General features: G+C 37.3%; 1 long non-coding RNA gene across 1 annotated transcript in view; it reads left to right on the plus strand.

The window, feature by feature from the left end:
- The window catches only part of LOC118431094, a 25,117-nt gene extending 13,823 nt beyond the window's left edge, over window positions 1-11,294 (plus strand). The window contains exons 2-3 of the long non-coding RNA XR_004832927.1: window positions 1,902-2,020; window positions 9,648-11,294. This is a non-coding gene — a long non-coding RNA (uncharacterized LOC118431094). The remainder of the gene's footprint in view (window positions 1-1,901; window positions 2,021-9,647) is intronic.
- The last annotated feature ends 1,914 nt before the right edge of the window (window positions 11,295-13,208 follow it).

The raw sequence follows: 13,208 nt of genomic DNA on the forward strand, positions 1-13,208 counted from the left end.
AGAGTACATTTGATGCACACTTTCTTTTTCTTTTCTTTTGAGGCTACCAAATTCAACATGCCTACAATACTCTATAGCCTACATACCTGCTGTAAAGTTTGCACAATCGCACATCGGGGCATGCCCCTACTCTTTTTTTTTATAAAGGTATGGCTCTCCGCAAACACGGTACCTCCATTTAACGTCCTATTCGAAGGGTGGCCCTAACTGAAGTCAGGTACTCATTTTCACCTGAGTGAAGTGAGAAAAAACCGTGTAAGTGTATTTCCCAAGGGCACAAGTGACACAACATGATTCAAACTCGGGACCTCTCGGTCCTAAGCCAAACACCTCAGCCAACCACGCTACCGCTAGGCCACGCGATCCGATCTTTATATTCTAAAGGCTTAAATTCGGTACTTTTACAACAGTGATCTTTCGTAGATATGAATAAGTGCATATGTGGGGTATATTCCGTAAGAAATAGGTATACCAACTTTTTTTTTTCTATCTTGCATGTGGTACATTTTACCATACAGTCAAACCTGTATTAGCGGCCACCTTTGCATACCGGCCACCTGCCCATAGTGGCCACTTGTTGTCGGTCCCTTGGATTCGTAATGATTAAGAAATAGGCTTAGCGGCCACCTGTCCAACGCGGCCACGGTCACACGATTTCCGGTCCCGCAGGTGCAAAAATACTGCCGATTACGGCCACGCGGACCGCTGATCTATGTTTCGGCACGCGTTCGGCCATATACAGCGGCCGTATCGTCACCCTACGCCGGATTTAAAACCTCATTTTCAAAACAAAACTTCGTAAACTGGTGCTACCCATACCCGCTGAAAAACGAGGTCATATAAGGTCAATAGACGACACCAATATTACGGAGGTAAATTGTGTTAAAGTTACGTTCTAATAGACACTATCGCTAAGGTTAAATTACATCACAAAAACTTTCTAAATAAATTGTAACAAAGACGAAATGATATGAACTTCAGACTATGGTGGATTTTATTCTTACATTTATTAAGAGATAGGTCTAAAATGACGAGACTTTTCTCGTGAGTACCACATTAGCATAATGGTGGAATCTGACGCGTGAACGCGGGAGGGAACACACGGACGGCGAAGTATTAAAGCATACAAGATGAAAGATCAAAGAAATATGACGATACCGGTCTCTTCAGACAATATCAACTGTAGAACATTTAAAACTTTTTATAGATTTTGTTTTCTTAATACATATAGTGTAAAAATCACTGCAGTACATGTACAGTACTGTATTATGTGAATAAAGATCAGTGGGTACTAGAACCATGTGTAACTTATTTCTTGTGGTAAATCAATTAGCATATTCGCTATAGACAGGTTTGACTGTACCTCTCTATCATTTATCAACATGTTGTTTACATATTTGTTTACTTTGAATAGTCTTCTAGACTGTAGTTGGTTTTTCTACCACATTTCTTTTTCTTGCATGTGATTTTTTTGGTGTGGGTATTCTGTTAAATTAAATTGATACACGAGCTTACTTCCCTTCTATATCTTGCCTGTAGTACACTTAAAATATTCTGTTAGTTTAAATGTGGTGATTCTTCCACACTTTTGTTTGATATCATGCATGTACAAAATATGTTTTATTTTGTATTTTCTGTTAGACGGATCCTCTACCTCTTTTCACATATTCATTGTGGTACATTTGCTTTAAATATTCTGTTAGCTTTACTTAGGTAATATACCATACTTCTCTATGATGTTGTACATGTGGTACAATTGTTTTGTTATATTTATTCTCTTAGACATAACTGAAGAATTATATCACAATTCTGTTCCATTTCTTACACTATCTAGTCGTTCTCACGTTGGGAAATATGGCTGTTCGTAATATGATTTAAAACCTTCCTATCCATTTTCACAGTTCATTACAGGCAACACGGCTAAGTGGGCCCAGTGACGCCGATATGATGCATGCAGAACCTCCGGCAAAGCACGAATCAAGACAATGGACCGCTTATTCAAGCATTCAGTGTGACCCAAGTATTGACCCTTATCTAAACGCTAAAGCGTTTGTCGCACGAAATGCCTCTTCTTTGATTTATCGTCCTAGTAATGATGATAGATGTGCTGTCTTTCGTAAATTACTTCAGCCTTTCATCTTAGTCCCATAGCTCAGCTCGCCCTAACTGAATTTGTAAACAGCGGACTAAGTTCGGAAATGGTAATCACTACATGTTCCTAACTTATGACATGAATGGTTAGTATACCTCCCAGATGTACATAATATATTAGATTGTCTCAGTGAAAACGTCACATGGCTGACTTGAGGTCACACTTGGGCTGGATAATTGGCGCCTCGCTCCAGGCGTCCCTACAAGAGATCTGTTGTTTACATCAGATATGGAAGGTCATTTGTGTTTATGGTGGAGAACCGATTTTATCCCGTATTAGTACACGTGGATATGATACCATACAGAGTGATACTATGCAGTTTTCTAGAGATCTGTCATTGGAGAATAGAGAAAACTCTATGTTGGGATTTGTAAGACTCACAGTTGGTTATACGACATGATTTTACATGAGTCAACATGTGTTAAGAAAATTATACAACCCTGGTTAGAAGTATCCTTGTCACGTAAGCTGTCTAGTCTTAAAGAAGGTATGTAGCGTCCGGCATTTGAGTGAAATATATATATATATTTGATGCTGGTTTTGAAAATTTTTGATATAAATTCACTTTGACTACTTGCGGTATGTTACCTCTCTCAAAACTGTAGACTTATGTTCTACTCTTATTCTTAGGAAAATTCATATGACTCAGACATATCTCGATATGTTTCTTTTCCTTCGAGACAAGTTGCAGGAAATGATAACAAATTTAAAGGAAAAAAAACAACAACATCATTTGCGTCTTAAATATCCAAAGACTCATTTACATTTGGCACAGAATAGCTTTCAACCCGACAGCTGCAGTGTCTCTTAATTAAAATATGTTCTCTTTCCAATGACAGTTTTTAAAATACAAAGGCCGAACTAGTCAAGCCTTTATTTCATTTTGTTATATTTCTTTGTATTCATATCTTTTGATGAAGGTTTAGAGAAGTTCAGTCGTGCTGACAGTGATACTACCGGGACAGTCTCATTACGTCATCGTTTGAAAACTTGAAGTCACCACAACTAAGACGTTTAGTACCCATTTTACCACCTAAGACACTTTCCATGCTGTTTAACTGTATGATTCTTCCTAAGATTGATTATTGTGATACTGTATGGGGCAACTGCGGGAAATCTCTCTCTGACAATCTCCAGAAACTCCAAAACCGTGCAGCACGGCTTGTGCTCGGTCTGTCACGTAGATCACATGTAGATAATGACCATATGTCTGCATTAGTTTGGAATTCTCTGGCATCTCGTCGGAAAATGCATCTCCTGCAAACCGTCTTCAAGTCAATCCATCGGCAGATACCAGAGTACTTACAAATATTTAATAGAACATCTCACACATACGCAACAAGGCTTAATTAAAACTTATCGCTACAACTACCGAAAGTCAGACTTGAATCTGGCCGTAGGAAATTTGAGTACAGGGGTGCATTTTCATGGAACGAGTTGCCGCCAACGGTTAAAGTGGCCAGTTCTGATCTGTCGTTCAAGAAACTGCTAAGAAACGGAAATCACTGCTGACCCCTGACCTCCTGACCCGGCAAAAACTTTGATTAATGAGTTACGATTTTGATTTGTTTATTGTATATTTTGTTTCTTTGGTTTGTTCATTGTTCAGTTTCCTTGTTATGCTATTTTATGTATGTATGTGCAGGGCACGCCTGAAAAGCAGTGCGCAAAGCACTGAGTGCGTCTACCCTGCTTAAAGAAAACAGAAATAAATAGAAATAAATAAATATCAACAAACAGAACCTTGGGTTATGTGGGCAAAAGTTAGAGGGATTGAGTAAAATTTAATACCAAGTCAAAAAAAATACTATTAAAAATATATATTCAAGGCTACTTGAAAATCAACTCTGAAGGAAATGATAGGATATGGCATCCTCCAAACAGTACCCCAGTAAAACAATATGGTTGGGTTACAAAAGAGCTCAACTAACATGAAGAAATTGAGTCAGTTTCACGACCCGTTTGTGTTTGTTGCCATGCCTTTTATTCAAACATTTGAAACCTTTGCGGCCATCTATCTGAAGTGAGAAGTTTTTAAACAATTTCTAATATTTCTTTCGTTACTGTTTTTTGCCGTATTCAAACGTTGTAGAAAAAAATCTAACTTACAGTACTAACGTACTAACGTACATTATTTGTACTTGGTTCTAAACTGCTGCAGCACCATTTGTTTTAACATGACAAGATATTTTGTTATTCGGATCCTGGGCTAAGGAATGGTCAATTTACATATCCCTACCATGTACAGAAAGTTATGTCTGTCAGTTTCCCACAGAACAATCAGTGTCCATCTGTAAATCTGCACCTACTAATGTTGTGACGGCAATGACAAAATTTACAACAGTGGAAACATGTACATATCCTTAAATCGTTTTAAACAAAGTGACATTTTTAACATCCCTAAAAACACATATAAGTTCTAACATGTTTAAACTTACATTTTTAAATGTTCAAAATTCACATATAAACTGCAGAAAAGAGCAGCACGTAACTTAGACAAATTCTTCGCAGAGTATGGCCAAACATTACGACCTAGTATCATGGTGCTTTTATGGTGGTACAAATGTCGTCAGTCAGATTTCAGTGGATGGAAGCCGAATATTGTTTAACATTTTTGTTAGGTCAAGTTAAGTCAAATCATTTATTTGTCCTCAACATGGCTGCTATAACCATGTTAATTTTTTTTCTGACTGCTAAGGTTTTTCGTTTCAAGAGACTTTAATTTGATCGTGAACGGAAAATTTAAGGTCACCGGGTTTTTGTAGACTTTCTACGTTAGGAAATCTTGATATGATTATATAGACGAGCATAGCATCCTCTGGGAATTTCAAAACTTGAAAAACTCGATAAAAAGATTACAAAACTGATGTGAGCTTGCGAATTGAAAAAAAAATGCAAAGAAAGTTTATTATGAAATCTAAAAGGTAAGCAAGGTTTAACAAGTGAATATACAGTCTTTACTTTTGTTCTTTTACATCTTATTCTTTTATCGTTGAAATGACATTCCGGCTTGATATGGCATTAGTATCATTTTGTGATCTATGATATATATTTGCTCGTTTCACAGCTGCTTTGTATTATGTACAGTATGGTTGAAAGCTTGTTATCTCTGGGAACGGTTGAAAATAGATGCAATCCCGGATGATATCCGTATAAGCAAATTAACATTGCATTATGGAATAATTCTCACTCTAAACAATCATTATTTCCATTAGGTATTCAGTAAACATCAATCAAGGGGCATAGTTTTTAAAAGCGCAAATCATGTCACCCCGTTACTTTATGCAGGCGTTCCTGGGTAGACATGGATACAGTAGCTCTGTGGTACATGAAAGTGATAAACTTCCAGTTTGGACAATGAAGTGTTAAGTTAAGCACATAATGTTAAGTTTTGTAGTAGAGGTAAAAATAAAGGATCCACCAAGCAGTACGTTTTTAATATTGAAAGTGGCTGAGAATGGGAGTGATTTACCTTAGAGTGAGGAAAGCAGTTTTGGGTTGAGAAAACGTTTATGTGTCATATTTGTCGAAACTCACTGGTCTGACGTTTAATAAGCTACTAGTTCTAGATAATGATATTTTAAAGGAAATCAAATCCCGCTGTGGTATGGGTGTCGGGTCTGACAAACTTTCTGGGCAGGATTGGTCGGTTGTCTACTTACAGCAACTTTACAGTCACCTTTTTCTTTCTGCCTTCTGGTTTACCTAATACATTCTGAGGTAAAAATGGCACGATCGATTAGTAATTTGTAATAAATCTGTGCTGCATTTAAAGAAGTGCACCGGCTGGTCATTAATAAGAGGATCAGATAGGATTCTGTATAATAGTTATGTCATACGTTCAGTTGCTTCACTACTAGAAACTGTCGACAAATATTAAGTCAGTCACTTGTTGACATCTGCAGATATCATCGGTATCTTAATTTAACGAACTTTTCTAAAATAGACTCTAACATTGCGACAAGGACACATCGTCAGTGATGACCCCGGGGTCACTAGGTCTTTTGGGTCATTTATCATCAGACTGCCTGACACGGGCGACCTTGCCGAGGTTGATCAATACTACTCACAGTGTGCTACTGGCCTTTAAGGTGTAAAGAACACACACACACACACACACACACACACACACACACACACACACACACACACACACACACAAACACATACCGCATCCCCCTTCCCTACTCTGGCTTTCCACCACGAGTTTTTCGGCCCATTGCCCTGTCCAATTGCTCAGAAATGGTCTACGAGCAAAATATCACGCTGACTTAATGTGACACCTATTCTGATTTATTAGCATATCGTCGGCTATAGGTCTGTTTTCATAGTGTTTTTATGTGAGTCCTTTGTGTACAGGACACGAAGCGAATCGTAAGCATGTGAATTAGGCTACAATACCGTCATTCATGTTTACTAACAGTGTTCTGGAGGTCTGCGGAGAATAGAAGCCTTACAGCTTTAGCTGCTAACGTTTTGCCAATACAATCCTCGGGCATAAACGTCTGTAAGTCATCCCTACACCATGAATGTGAACTGCTAAAATGGTAGAAAAAGAAAAAAAAAACGACTAAAAATCACACTTTAAATCTGGAAAGATAGAAACCTAACTCTATTTTGAAAAGTTACTGTCTTCAAATCCCTTACCCTTGGACAAATAATCTACAACATGTCTATGTTACCCAGCCTCGGGTGGTAGATAATGTAAAGAAAGAAATGTTTACTTTCTTGTGAAACGGTAAAAAGGATGCGATTAAAACAGATGCTGTTAGCCAACCTATTGCTTTGGGAGGACCAGGTCTAACAAACGTGGACCACCAAAATCAATCCTTACTTGCCTCCTGGATACAAAGATTAGTAACGAATGACAATGTCTAATGGATGGCAATAGCTTTAACGTATAAAAATCCCCTTGGTTCGGACAAATTACGGTTAGATATGAATTTCACTTCTGATAAAAATCCCCAAATTTTATAAACAGATAAAATCATCCTTCCACGCTGATTGTGGAGGAGGTAAGACCAAACCCTCTAGTGTAAATGACATAATGTAAGAAATCATATGGTGCAACAAAAATGTAACGTCACAAGGTAAAACAATATTCTTTCCAATCTGGATAAAAAAGGCATACTTTTAACAAAAGACATTTTTTCCGTAGACAGGTTCATTTGTCTAAAACACTACCCTCAGCTTAACCTAAACACAAGACCAAATGGTATTATGGAATTCATAACTCTGTTTCAAGCTCTACCTCTTACGTGAAAAAAAAGCAATAAGAAACCATATAGACCCAATTCCGTAACAAAGATTAGAGCGTGACTGACTTACCCAATGTATACCTGATGGTAAAACAAGAAAACAAATCAAAAGCAAGAACACCTGCAAATTATTGTACAGTAACCAATCTGCTGCATATCTCCAACTGAAACGCTGGTATGGGAAAATACATTTAGATTATTAAGCCCACAGACTGTAAAGACACGAAGTTATCTGACTTATACTACAAACTATTACCCTGGATATTACCATGTGCGCACAATCTGTACAAATTATGTATCAAAGGTGAAACTGTATATATGATATATATATATGATACAACATGTACACTTTGTAGCAGTTGAAGCACAGATGATTATGAACATATGTTCTTTAGATGTGAAAGACTGTGTATCTTCTGGGAATAAGTTAACACATATGCACCTATGCCTAATATAAAAATTACTGGTCAGGAAATTTTGAAAGAATTAATCATTTAATAACTTCTAAAGACCGTAAAAATAGAACATTTACTGTTACAGTGGCTAAATTGGCAATCTTCAAAACTTGAATTTGGCATTGAAAAGACCCACACTTGTCACACTTGTATATAACTAACCTCTTTAATGTCTTTGAAAAGGATTTCGAAGAACGGACGTACCATATTAGACTGACAGCCAATGTAGTTTTTGAATAAACCTTGCCTATTTTTAGACTACTCAGTGTGTAATCATAGTGTTGTAACAGATTGTACATATTCCTAGGACTTAGCCCCCCCCCCCCCCCAATATATTGACAAATGTACTACATGTATCTGTCTTTTCTGACTGGACTGTAGAAAAACTAGTCACTTGTATTAGTTTCTTAGCATTCGTGTTTTTTATAAGACAACAACAACTGTGCAAGTACTAAATTTATGTTTTGAATGGGAAAAAGTGCCCGAATCTATTTTCATAAAACTACTACAATGTGTGGTTCTTTGTCTATTTATTCCAAATATTTCACACACATGCTAGTATAAAATTGTGGACGATATTTATACACATATTGCGTACGCGGAGACTCCATTATCACATCTGTAAACAGTGCTCCTGCTGGGCGACAGGCGTCTCGTCTGTTGTAGTGAACACAACACTAGCACTGTCCTAATGTGATGTAATTATTTCGTTTACGTCATATTTGAAATACAAGTAAAGTTCCATGGCAGTAAACTATAGGTATAAGAGTACCATTTGATGTACACTTTCGTTCAACATGCCTACAAGACTCTATAGCCTACATACCTGCTGTAAAATTTTCACAATCGCACACCGGAGCATGCCCCTACTCTTGTTTTAGAAAGGTATGGCTCTCCCCAAACACGGTACCTCCATTTAACGTCCTATTCGAAGGGTGGCCCAAACTGAAGTCAGGTACTCATTTTCACCTGAGTGAAGTGAGAAAAAAACGCGTAAGTGTATTTCCCAAGGGCACAAGTGACACAGAATGATTCAAACTCAGGACCTCTCGGTCCTAAGCCAAACACCTCAGCCAACCACGCTACCGCTAGGCCACGCGATCCAATCTTTATATTCTAAAGGCTTAAATTCGGTACTTTTACAACAGTGATCTTTCGTAGATATGAATAAGTGCATTTATGGGGTATATTCCGTAAGAAATAAGTATACCTAATTATTTTCTATCTTGCATGTGGTAAATTTTACCATACCTCTCTATCATTTATCAACATGTTCTTTACATAGTTGTTTACTTTGAATATTCTTCAAGACTGTAGTTGGTATTTCTACCAAAATTCTTTTTCTTGCATGTGATATTGTTGTTTGGGTATTCTGTTCAATGAAATTGACACACGAGCTTACCTCCCTTATATATCTTGTCTGTAGTTATATATATGTTAGTTTAAACGTGGTGATTCTTCCACACTTTTGTTTGATATTTTGCATGTTTTAAATGTGATTTGTTTGTATTTTCTGTTACATGCTACCTCTACCCTTTTCTCATATATTCATTGTGGTACATTTGTTTTGATTTTGAATATTCTGTTACCTTTACTTAGGTAATCTACCTTACTTCTCTATGATATTTTGCATATGGTACATTTGTTATGATAGTCTCTTAGACATAACTGAAGAATTTTATCACGAGTGTCTTTCATTTCTAACACTATCTAGCTGTTCTTACGTTGGAAAATATGGCTGTTCGTAATGTAATTTCAAACCTTCCTATCCATTTTTCACAGTTCATTACAGACAACACGGCTAAGTGGGCCCAGTGACGCCGATATGATGTCTGCGGAACCTCCGACAAAACACGAATCAACACAATCGACCCCTTATTCAAGCATTCCGTGTGACCCAAGTATTGACCCTTATCTAAACGTTAAAGCGTTTGTCGCACGAAATGCCTCTTCTTTGATTTATCGTCCTAGTAATGATGATAGATGTGCTGTCTTTTGTGAATTACTTCAGACTTTCATCTTAGTCCCATAGCTCAGCTCACTCCAACTGAATTTGTAATCAGTAAGGACAAAGTACGGAAATGATAGCCACTACATGTTCCTAACTTGTGACATGAATGGTTAGTATACCTCCAAGATGTACATGATATATTACATTGTCTCAGTGAAAACGTCACGCAGCTGACCTTAGGTCACACATGGGCTGGATAATTGGCGCCTCGCTCCCGGCGTCCCTTACAGAGATCTGTTGTTTATATCAGATGTGGAAGGTTCCTTTGCGATTTTAGTGAAGAACCGATTTTATCCTATGTGGATATGATACCTTACAGAGTGATGCCATGCAGTTTTCTAGAGATCTGTGATTGGAGAATAGTTCAAGTTACAGACACGATCATTACAACCCGAGAAAAACTCTATATTTGGATTTATTAGACTCAAACTTGGTTATATGCGACATGTTTTGACAGGGGTCAACATGTGTTAAGAAGTTTATACAACCCTGGTTAGAAGTATCCTTTTCACGTAAGCTGTCTAATCATAAGAAGGAATATAGCGTCCGGCCTTTGAGTGATATATATATTTCATGCTGGTTCTGAAATTTTTTGATATAAATTCACTTTGACTGCTTGCGGTATGTTACCACTCTCATAACTGTAGACTTGTGTTCTACTCTTATTCTTATGAAAATTCATATGACTCGGACATATCCCAATATGTTTCTTTTCCTTCGAGACAAGTTGCAGGACATGATAACAAATTTGAAGGAAACAACAACAACAACATCATTTGCGTCTTAAATATCCAAAGACTCATTTACATTTGGCACAGAATAGCTTTCAACCCGACAGCTGTAGTGTCTCTTAAAACATGTTATCTTTCCAATGACAGTTTTTAAAATACAAAGGCCGAACTAGTCAAGCCTTTATTTCATTTTGTTACATTTCTTTGTATTTATATCTTTTGTACTGTAAACTAAGGTATATTTTACTCCTAGCTGTTACTATAAGTACCATTCCATCCCTAGTTACTTACTTGTGCATTTAGTTTCTAACGGGGAAGGACACGCATAAGTTTGCAATCATATGTTTTGTCTCTTCTTTCATTGCGATTTTGATCTTGAATTTTAACAAATAAAAAAACCTATCTTTCCATTGTTTCATCCTAATGTATATTTAAGAGGAAATTTGGCAATTACTCATGCTATGTGGACACTTAAAAACAGGAAGGCCTTGAAATAGCAAGAATTATACTTGAATAACCTCATACCTGTCTATACTTGTCATTTCTATATCTTCATCTGCACACAGTCATGCTGATTATTTGTAGTGTACCTGCAAAACTTAAGTATGCAGCTGATAATGTTTTAGATATTCAGATCCGTTCAAACGAAAACTAACAATATGATTACACTTGCATTGCTACCAATAAATATTTAATGTAAGCATATTGTCTTATTTTGACTTTTTACTGGTCCTAAAGTACGAAAGAAATGGGTAATACTTTGTGCAATGTAAAACCCTATACATCAGTCAATTTTTCCAACATCATATTGTTATTATACATATACTTTTGCAAGCACAAGTATGTTTTAAAAAAGAGAAAAAGAATTACAGTGTTCAGAACACTCTCTTACACCGACTGATTAAGACTGATTTGGACTTAAACTCGAAAGGTTTTACCCTTAGCCAGATGCCGGCCAAAAAAGCCAGGGTGGGTAGGATTTTGCTAGGATAAGCTGGGTACCAGAAATTCAAAATTTTTCATAAACGCTGTGACACGTTAATATGACAGTATCACCCGATTATGTGGCTCGGTAGTCAATGGGCTTTGCAATTTGTTGGTTTAAAATATGAGTTAAACTTTTAAAAGAAATGACACTCTATGCATGATATATAAGCTTGTTTTTTGACGGTAAAATTGGGATTGTGTCTCGCGAGGTGGGCTGTATCTAGCGCACTACATCAGCTATACTGAATGCTTATAGTTTGATTATTTAGCGACACGGTCCGCCAATCCGCAGTGGTTATATTTGTTTTTTTTAGAAAAACAAACAAAACATGGGATGAATATGTTACTGTATATTTCAAATGAAAAGGACGGCTCTCCGGATACCATTGGATTGTTCACCTTTCTACTCAGCTTTGCCAGTACCAAACAAAACGGCGTAATCATTCAGAGGAAGATCAGTAAAGAAATCCGGGCTATGTTATGTCTCGTGTTATGTTAAAAGCTGTGTGTCTAAAATAGAAGCACTGAGAACATGACATACTGCTGCAGCAATAATTCTCTGCCAGGCTGTTTCCCTACCAGTCTTTACTTATTTATCCTTCCGGTTTGACTTTTTTAATCATATGTACAACAAAACTGAAATCGTTCATCCATTTTTTGCATACGAACGTGCATTGAATATGTTGATACGGTGTCTTAGCCCAGCCCAGCACCCATCGGAACGAAATGGTAATGGTAAGGGACTAAAGCCTAGACAGTTTACACTAGCCGAATTTATCAGGTGCTGTTACGGTGTAACTTCCAGCTTTAACTCTCCATCCAAATCACATCCCTCAACAAAGCTAGGTGCTAATTTAAAACAGGGTGGCGTTAGGAAATTGGTTCAATTACAAAGTGCACAAGCTTTTTTTTTAAAATCAATTACAATATTTTATACCCAAATCATTAGCATTGTATACTCATTGAACTAACACCGGTCCTGTTCAAGTACCTGTTCAAGTGTGCGGGTTTAAAATTCCCAAGCTATAGTATAAAATATTCAGCGAAGTGCGGTTTGCGATTGTGCCATTCGCATCTTGAATGGAATGTGTTTGGAGGAAAATGATGTTCATATGTTAGAGTAGAGTTCATCATCATCATCATTCCCAAAGCAGAGTTACCATTCATTTTTCGATAACCGAGTCCAACTATGGAGGAGGTGAACCCTTTGCTTAAAGGTATACAAATAGATGAATTATGTTGGATAAAATTACAAGATGAAAAAAAAAATGAGTGCTATCCATAGAAACCTGGCGACATTCTCACTCCAGTCACAATCCCTTACCCAAGCAATATCAGACGGTGTGCCATTCTACAGGCAAGATGACAATTGTGGTTTATTTACGGGTGAAGGAATAGCAGTACTGAGGACAGAATGGTCTTCCAGCAGCCCCGACCTCAACCGGGTCAGCTTGGGAAGGTGTGCATGTGAGGATGACCAAAAGAAACATCACTGGTCTACCTATAAGGATTCCTGGTGATTAAATGGGACGCTATTTCACACCATCACGTAACAAGATTTGTGACAAACATTATGTTGATGTGCCGGGCTCAGGTGACAGTGTGCGGTATGTC

The sequence above is a fragment of the Branchiostoma floridae genome, chromosome 1 (genome assembly GCF_000003815.2).
Source record: "Branchiostoma floridae strain S238N-H82 chromosome 1, Bfl_VNyyK, whole genome shotgun sequence".
In the NCBI taxonomy this organism is placed as follows: Eukaryota; Metazoa; Chordata; class Leptocardii; order Amphioxiformes; family Branchiostomatidae; genus Branchiostoma; species Branchiostoma floridae.